The following is a 9,921-nucleotide window of genomic DNA, read 5'->3' on the forward strand; positions in this document are numbered from 1 at the left end:
CAAGTTTGCAAGTCTACTTCCAAGCTTTCTAATCCATTCCAAGTAATCATCTAAGATCAAGGAACCTTTGTTATTTACAGTAGGTTATCTTTCTAATTTAAGGTAATATTCATATTCAAACTTTGATTCAATTTCTACAACTATAACAATCTTATTTCGAGTGAAAATCTTACTTGAACTGTTTTCGTGTCAGGATTCTGCTTCAAGAACTTTCAAACCATACAAGGATCCTTTGAAGCTAGATCCATTTTTTTCATTTCCAGTAGTTTTATCCAGAAAACTTGAGGTAGTAATGATGTTCATAACATCATTCGATTCATACATATAAAGCTATCTTATTCGAAGGTTTAAACTTGTAATCACTAGAACATAGTTTAGTTAATTCTAAACTTGTTCGCAAACAAAAGTTAATCCTTCTAACTTGACTTTTAAAATCAACTAAATACATGTTCTATATCTATATGATATGCTAACTTAATGATTTAAAACCTGAAAACACGATGAACACCATAAAATCGGATATACGCCGTCGTAGTGAAACCGGGGGCTGTTTTGGTTTGGATAATTAAAAACTATGATAAACTTTGATTGAAAAGTTGTTCTTCTGGAAAAATGATTTTTCATATGAACATGAAACTATATCCAAAAATCTTGGTTAAACTCAAAGTGAAAGTATGTTTTTCAAAATGGTCATCAAGATGTCGTTCTTTCAACGGAAATGACTACCTCTTTAGTAATTGACATGTAACTTAAATTTCCGACTATAAACCTATACTTTTTCTGTTTGGATTCTTAAATTAAAGTTCAATATGAAATCATAGCAATTTGATTCACTCAAAACGGATTTAAAATGAAGAAGTTATGGGTAAAACAAGATTGGATATTTTTGATCTTTTTAGCTACGGGAAATGTTTAACAAATCTATACAAATCATATCCTAGCTAACTTATATTGTATTATACATGTATTCTAATATATTATATAATCTTGGGATACCATAGACACGTATGCAAATGTTTTGAGATATCATATCGACCCATGTATATATATTATTTGGAACAACCATAGACACTCTATATGCAGAAATGTTGGAGTTAGCTATACAGGGTTGAGGTTGATTCCAAAAATATATATACTTTGAGTTGTGATCTAGCCTGAGACGTGTATACACTGGGTCGTGGATTGATTCAAGATAATATATATCGATTTATTTCTGTACATCTAACTGTGGACAACTAGTTGTATAGGTTCGTGAATCGTCCGTGGCCAAGTCTTATTTCCGAGGAAGGAAATATCTGTGAAAGTGAGTTATAGTCCCACTTTTAAAATCTAATATTTTTGGGATGAGAATACATGCAGGTTTTATAAATGATTTACAAAATAGACACAAGTACGTGAAACTACATTCTATGGTTGAATTATCGAAATCGAATATGCCCCTTTTTATTAAGTCTGGTAATCTAAGAATTAGGGAACAGACACCCTAATTGACGCGAATCCTAAAGATAGATCTATTGGGCTTAACAAACCCCATCCAAATTTATATCATATCCCATCGAATATGTCGGTTACCAGGTGTTCACCATATGAATGATTTTTATCTCTATGTATGGGATGTGTATTGAAATATGAAATCTTGTGGTCTATTGTTACGATTTGATATATATAGGTTAAACCTATAACTCACCAACATTTTTGTTGACGTTTAAAGCATGTTTATTCTCAGGTGAATACTAAGAGCTTCCACTGTTGCATACTAAAATAAGGACAAGATTTGGAGTCCATGTTTGTATGATATTGTGTAAAAACTGCATTCAAGAAACATATGTCGATGTAATATATTTCTATTGTAAACCATTATGTAATGGTTGTGTGTAAATAGTATATTTTAGATTATCATTATTTGATAATCTACGTAATGTTTTTAAAACCTTTATTCATAAAATAAAGGTTATGGTTGTTTTAAAAATGAATGCAGTCTTTGAAAAACGTCTCATATAGAGGTCAAAACCTTGCAACGAAATCAATTAATATGGAACGTTTATAATCAATATGAACGGGACATTTCATCATTCACATATATATGCACCACAATTGTCTAGGCTACCATAGAGGAACCCAACCCGCAGGTTGATCTCTCCTACCAAAGCTGCCACACAATAGGGACGCACTGGGCTCCAGCAGACAAGCATCAACTAACATGAAGTCATCACCACAGACTAACTAACAGTATCAGTAAGTATATCTAACAAGCATGGCAATCATAATATAACATGCTACTATATACTATATACTCTAGTTAGTCCCACTGACCGATTACCAGCAACTGAGAAGGTGTTCAGCTGTCTAATCACTTAACCTTCTCTTTCTCTTTTTCTCAGCTAGGCCCGATGGAGGATGTTACATAACGCATCTACGCTCTCTTGGGACGATAACCTAAAATACTACATCTGATCGGGTTTTGTTGCTCGTTAGGGTGTTAAAGGTTTTATAAATTTAAATGAAATAAAAGATTAAGCACTACTGAACACACTTTTGACACATCAAATTTTTGGAGCCGCTGCCTGGGAGCGCGGTAAATACGGAAATTGGATATATTTTGATTATTGATATTTCTTGAAACAAGTGATGACGGTCTTCATTTAGGGGAGGGTTGCTGGGGTTCCGATTTAAAGGTTCCTGCTCGAACCTAGACGCTAACGGTCACTTAAGTATTGAAATATTCAATAGGCCGTTTATGTTTGATTATTCATTGTTATGTGATAAATGTTGTTACTTAATATTTACATTTATAATTATGTCATTAATATTTATTATTATATTTATCAATATAAATTATCTTAATAAATTAATATATATCCTAAATATCCTCATGAACATAAAATTTATAATAAGAAAAGAGATTATATTCAAATTAAAATTAAATTTTCTACATACCATTAGGTCTAAACAATTTTATCCTAAAATATTTCTTTTTATGATTTTAGATCACATGAATACCCGTTCCAAGAATCCCATCTTAGAAGATATGTTACCCAATCCCGATATACTATTTAAACATTCTAAAGAGCCGAACATTGTTAGAAAATTAAACTTCGATGAAGGAACTACTTCTCAATTAATGATAGTCCACTGTCGAGTACACCTTCTAGTCTTGATTCTAATTTAGGAACTCTTTTTGATTCAGACATTGAGATGACTACTGAAAATTCAATGGAAGCACTAATGAAAGCGGGTCGAGAGAAATTAGGTCACGCCATTACTCAGCCAGTTATAAAAGAAAATTTTGATATTAAGGGTCCTATCTTTCACTTGCTTAAGGATAACCAATTTAGGGGTACTGAAAGAGAAGATGCTAATGCTCACATCTAATGACCCGTCCTAATCTATCTGGACGAATACATTACATTTGGTTACATCGCGAGGTACTTGACCTCTATATGATACATTTTACAAACATTGCATTCGTTTTTAAAAGACAAACTTCCATTACATAGAAAGTTGACGACATGCATACCATTTCATAATATATCCAACTATAATTGACTTAATAATAATCTTGATGAACTCAACGACTCGAATGCAACGTTTTTTGAAATATGTCATGAATGACTCCAAGTAATATCTCTAAAATGAGCAAATGCACAGCGGAAGATTTCTTTAACACCTGAGAATAAACATGCTTTAAAGTGTCAACCAAAAGGTTGGTGAGTTCATTAGTTTATCATAATCCATCAATTTCATATTTTTAATAGATCACAAGATTTAAATTCCATCTTTCATAAACATAATCTCGTATCAGGCATTTCGCAAACTGCATAGAGATAAAAATCATTCATATGGATTGAACACCTGGTAACCGACCTTAACAAGATGCATATAGAATATCCCCCAGTATACAGCGCGCAGCTAATATACTAAATAATACCTCGAAGTACTAAAGCATCCATACCCTGGATGGGGCTCGTTGGGCCCGATAGATCTACCTTTAGGATTCGCGTCAATTAGGGGCCATTTCCCTAATTCTTAGGTTACCAGACTTGAAGGGGCGATATTCGGTTTAATAATCCAACCATATAATGTAGTTTTCGATTACTTGTGTCTATTTCGTAAAACATTTATAAAAGCAGCGCATGTATTCTCAGTCCCAAAAATATATATTGCAAAAGCATTTAAAAAGGGAGCAAATGAAACTCACAATACTGTATTTTGTAGTAAAAATACATATGACGACATTCAAAAAGTGTAGGGTTGGCCTCAGATTCACGAACCTATAACATATGTATATTTATTAATATACATGGTTGTAATCGAACAATATATATATATATATATATATATATATATATATATATATATATATATATATATATATATATATATATATATATATATATATATATATATATATTAGTTATATCTTTTTTTATATTAATAATATATATGTTTCATATATTCATTTTGTATATAAAAATATTAAATTTTGTTATGTTATATGTATTAAATATATTTATATATAATTATGATTTGTTTGTTAAAGTAGTATTTTAAGATAATATTTTAAGTGATAATAATAATAATAATAATAATAATAGTACTAATATTAATAAATATGATAATAGTATTAATAATTCTATAAATGATAATATTAATGATAGTTTTTATAATAAATCTCATAATAATGATAATAATAGTAGTTTTTAATAAAATGAATAACTTAATAATAATGGTCATGAAAATATTAATTTTTGGTAATAATACTAAGTTCTTAATAATAATAATTATAAAAATATCTATTTTGTTAATATTGATAATAAGTTTACTTATAACCATACTAATAATCATATTATCAATAAAAATGATAATGATTTTATTACTAATACTTTTGTTGATAATAACAATAATAATACTAACAATTTATAAAATGATTTTGATAATATTATTTAAAATGATAAATTGTATTATATTTATAATAATGATAATAATAATAATAATAATAATAATAATAATAATAATAATAATAATAATAATAATGATCATAGTTATAATAATAATAATACATACGTTAATATTAGTAATAATAATAACAATAACACTAAGTAAAAATAATAATATTAGTAATAATAACAATTTTTAAAAATAATAGTTAACACTAGCAACAACAACAATAATAATAATAATAATAATAATAATAATAATAATAATAATAATAATAATAATAATAATAATAATAATAATTGAAATAATAATAACATTAAATTATACCTTTGTAGAATTAAAAAGAATTAAACTGCCCGAGACGGAACTTGAACCCGCAACCTCCCGCTCACTCCCATACACTCTGAACCATTTGGGCTGTTTCTCTTTTTCTGATTAATCACCACATAGTATTCTTAAAACCCTTTTTATTCTGTTTTAAAATTCTTGTTCTTCTTTACACCAAAACTGAATCGATCCATAACCCATCCTAAATCCGAATTAAGGTTTGTCTAAGGATTATAAATAATCAGAAAACTATAAAGTGTGTTCCATGATTAACACACAAAATATATATATATATATATATATATATATATATATATATATATATATATATATATATATATATATATATATATATAGGATCAAACCTGCTGTTCGCTACTTCAAAAAAAAAAATCGACTTTTGATTTTAAGAATGTTTTGGACAATATTTTATACATGAAATAGTTTTCATAACGTTCATAGAAACTGTATGAATCATCAATTTAGCTTCAATCATAACAAAAATTTCGAATTTGATTGATGAACAAATACTTTGACTCGAAAATTCGAAGTGATAAAGAGGAATTGGAGGTTGATATTTTACAGAAAGATTACATAGACGATTCCTAACAAAGTTGAATTTTTACATTTTGAAAATCTTTACAAAATCGAGTTTTTGGTGTTCTTGGTCAAGAACAGAGGTATACGTGCAGGTTCATAAGATTTCTGTTTAATTCTTTGATAAGCAGTGAAATAGTTTATTCTGAAGGTTATGTTATGAGTTTCTGAAGGAATTGTGATAGTAATCCAATGTCAATCGACTGTCTATATAAATAAATGGGTCGATGGTTTTAAATCAAGAAAAGAGATAAATAAATAAAAAAATAAAAAAAATAGAAGAGATCGAGACATACAACTGAATGGTACTACCTGATATCACTTTTCAACAATTATCAGACCATAACAAAAATAATAACAGTGGAAAGTGAATTGAAATTGGATTTGGAAATCTGTTCGTACGAATTCCTTTAAATTTTAATTATCTTAATATTAATTAATAAATAAATAAAAATTTAGATGTTGATTGCTAACAAATTTGGGTATATATGTGAATTAAATCTGTTTTTTTTTACAAGATTAGAGACAAAATCAACTGTATCTAAAGTTTGATAGGAACCTGCAACATATTTGGATTCTTTCCTTGATATTTATTTATTTATTTATTTATATTTTTTTATAAAAATTAATAATAATTCTATTAATAATAAATAATAATAATACAAATAATAAGGGCAATAATAATAATAAAACACAATAATAACAACTTTAGTGAATTTGATGATAATTATAATAATGATAATACTTATATTAATATTGATATTAATGTTTATATATATCAAATTTTATATTTGTATTTTTAACATAATAATATTAATAACATTAGTATTGATATTAATATTAAAATTAATAACAATATAACAACTGTAATTAATACATTAATATTATATATTGTATATTATGTAATATAACTATATAATATATATTATATAAAATTATATTATCATATAATAATATTTATTAATAAGAATCATATATACATATATTGATTAATATCATATATATATTTATTTTAATAATACATAATTATTTTGTTTATTATTTACATTTTTTAATTCTAATTGATTAAAGTATATTTTATTTATTTAAAAATATTACATGCACACTTATATTTATATTTATATTTATATATACACATATTTACAATTTTTTTTTACACACAGTTGTTCGTGAATCGTCGGGAGTAGTCAAAGGGTAGTTGAATATATGAACACAGTTCTAAAATTTTTGAGACTTAATATTACAGACTTTGTTTATCGTGTCAGAAACATATAAAGATCAAGTTTAAATTTGGTCGGAAATTTCCGGGTCGTCACATCACATTCGAAACTTCAAGTATATTTACAATCTGTTTAATATCACTAATGTTGAAAGTAATACAATTTATCTTCGTTTGTTTCCATGGTCGTTAAAAGATGAAGCTAAGGAATGGTTAAATTCGTTGCCCGAAGGATATATCACTAGTTGAGATACTATGGTTGAAATTTTTTTAACTGGTTTCTTTCCCGCATCCAAAACTGTCACCCTCCAAACTGAAATTGCTAATTTTCATCAGAAATCTATTGAGACACTTTATTCTGCTTAGGTTAGATTTGGTCAATTGCTTAGGGGTTATCCATAACATGGTCAAGATACGTTTAAAAAGGTAACTACTATTTACAAAGGTTGTGATATAGCTACGATGAGAGAGATTGATACATCTGTTGGAGGAAATATCATGAGTAAAACTACCGAAGAAGCTGAATCGTTAATCAACAAGTTAGCTGTTCATTCCCATGAATGGCACCATGACTTAGACATTTCTCGTTCGGTCAAATCTGTTAGTTATGATTATGAATATATGGTTAAAGCTATGAACGCACAGTTGGGTAATCTAGGAAGGCAAATTGAAAAGCTTACCAAAGAAATGCATATGATTAAGGTAGGTTGTGAAAATGCCAAGATCCTCATGCTACGAAAGATTGTGTTGCTAGTCTCACTATGGAACAGGTTGAAAACGTCTATTACGTGAATCAATATCAAGGAGGAAATCCAAACTAACGTAATAACTATAATACACCTATCCTACTAATAATAAAAACCCACCTGGTTTCTTTCCTGTTAGAGTGCCCTTCATTCCAAATTCATCTCGTAATGCTCAATCTAAAAAGAAGTCTAATCTTGAAGAAAGCATCATAACTTTCATCACGAATCAAAATGAAGCTAATGATAACTTTAAAGCTCAACTTTCCCAAGTACAAAATAATCATCAAGCGTCCATTCAAAACTTAGAACGCAATGTTACTAAGTTATTCAAACTTGTCGAAGGAAAAGTTCCAGCTGAATCTGAAAACTCTAAAGAGGTTCGTTTTGAAAAAGTTAATATGGTTAGAGAAGTAAAAAGGGTTGAAACTTATGAACCCGATTTAAGATTCTTATGGGAATATGAAATGGAAGAAGAGGAATATGATCAAGAAATTGAGAAGTTAACTACTGATGAAGAAGATAAGTCAAAAGTTGATAAAGTTCAAGGTCTTGATTGTGATAATGTTATTTTCATGCATGAGTTGTTTGATGAAGGAGAAGAGGTTAATGAAAAAGCTAGTGAAAAAGATGAAGTTACTAGTGAAAATTCTGAGTGTGATAATAAAGAAGATTGGTTAGGTGAAACTATGAAGCAACTATAAGAAAGAAGAAAGGAAGGTGTAAGACCCGAATCCAAATTGTATATATATTGTATATAATTAAAATAGGCTGGAATCTGTGAACCAGGAAGTGTGCGGCGCGCACCCTGACGCGCGACGCGCATAACGCGCTGACAGCTCACTCCTTACTTTTAATTATTTTAAAAAGGGGGCATTTTGGTAGTTTCACATGTTGAACGTGTTTAAGGCCCCAAGCTCAGTTTGGTGGGTACCATAACTTCATTTCCACCCACCTTATCACTCCCACATTCAATTTGGAGAGAGATTAAGGTTTTAGTGAGAGAAAGCTCATTTTGAGGAAGAAGAAGAAGTAATCTTGCATAAGCTCAAGTTTTAAAGTCGTTCCCTACGTCTCTAGCTACGGTTTGATAGTATTGGTAAGCCTTAACTCTATGTTTTGAGTATTAATTGGTTTATGGCTAGGGTTTTGTTTACTTGAGACTTGTATGACCCATTTGGGGGTTAAATGGGTGAATTTGGGTATATGGATGAAAGAAAAACCCTAATAGCTATAACCTAGGGTTTGGTCTTGTAGATTGGGATTTGTAAATGTTAATTGTGTTGTTAGGCACTAATACACTTGTTAAATGTTGAAAGATTTGTAAACGGGTTATGTTTGACCAATTGTGTTAGTCTAAGTGTTAAAATGGGTTAAATGGGTAATGTTGACCTAGTTTGGGCAAGATGAGTATGAAAATACCCTAGATGGTGTTAGTTGTTGATATCGGGCTATAATCACTAGCTTTTAGTGATTTATAAGGGGTCTTGGCCATTAATGGGCGGTTTTGGTGTGAATGAGTCATTAAATGCAATCGGGTCATTAAATGCTCAAGTGTTAAATGTTGGTATTTAGTCCAACTAGTTTGTGTGTTGAAAGTATACTTATTGTAAAAGGTACCTTGCTTTGAAGCTTTCGGAAGTGCATAATCATCATCTTGGCGTTAAGGTGAGTGCGATAAGTATACATGTACGTATATGATGTGTTTATTTGTATGAAAGGATATGTGTTGTCCGAGTTAGTGCTATATGTTGTTGTACACTAACGGATTTTATGAAAGGATATGTGTTGTCCAATTAGTGCTATATGTTGTTGTACACTAACGGTTTTATGAACGGATATGCGTTGTCCAAGGGTTAGTGATATATGTGGTTGTACACTAACGGTTGTTATGAACAACGATGGGAAATTTGAGTACGATCCCTTTGTGCGATTGGTTAACCATGGTTGTGTGTTGTGGTGTCGCAATATTATATTGTTTGAGCTATATATTATTGCTATGCTAGCTTGTGTGATCGGGGATTTGTAGCATTATACTTGAGAGTGGTATGCTAATTAAATTGCTAGCTCGTATGCGGTATTGTGTAAGTGAATGCA

The sequence above is a fragment of the Rutidosis leptorrhynchoides genome, chromosome 3 (assembly GCF_046630445.1).
Source record: "Rutidosis leptorrhynchoides isolate AG116_Rl617_1_P2 chromosome 3, CSIRO_AGI_Rlap_v1, whole genome shotgun sequence".
NCBI classification, from domain to species: domain Eukaryota; kingdom Viridiplantae; phylum Streptophyta; class Magnoliopsida; order Asterales; family Asteraceae; genus Rutidosis; species Rutidosis leptorrhynchoides.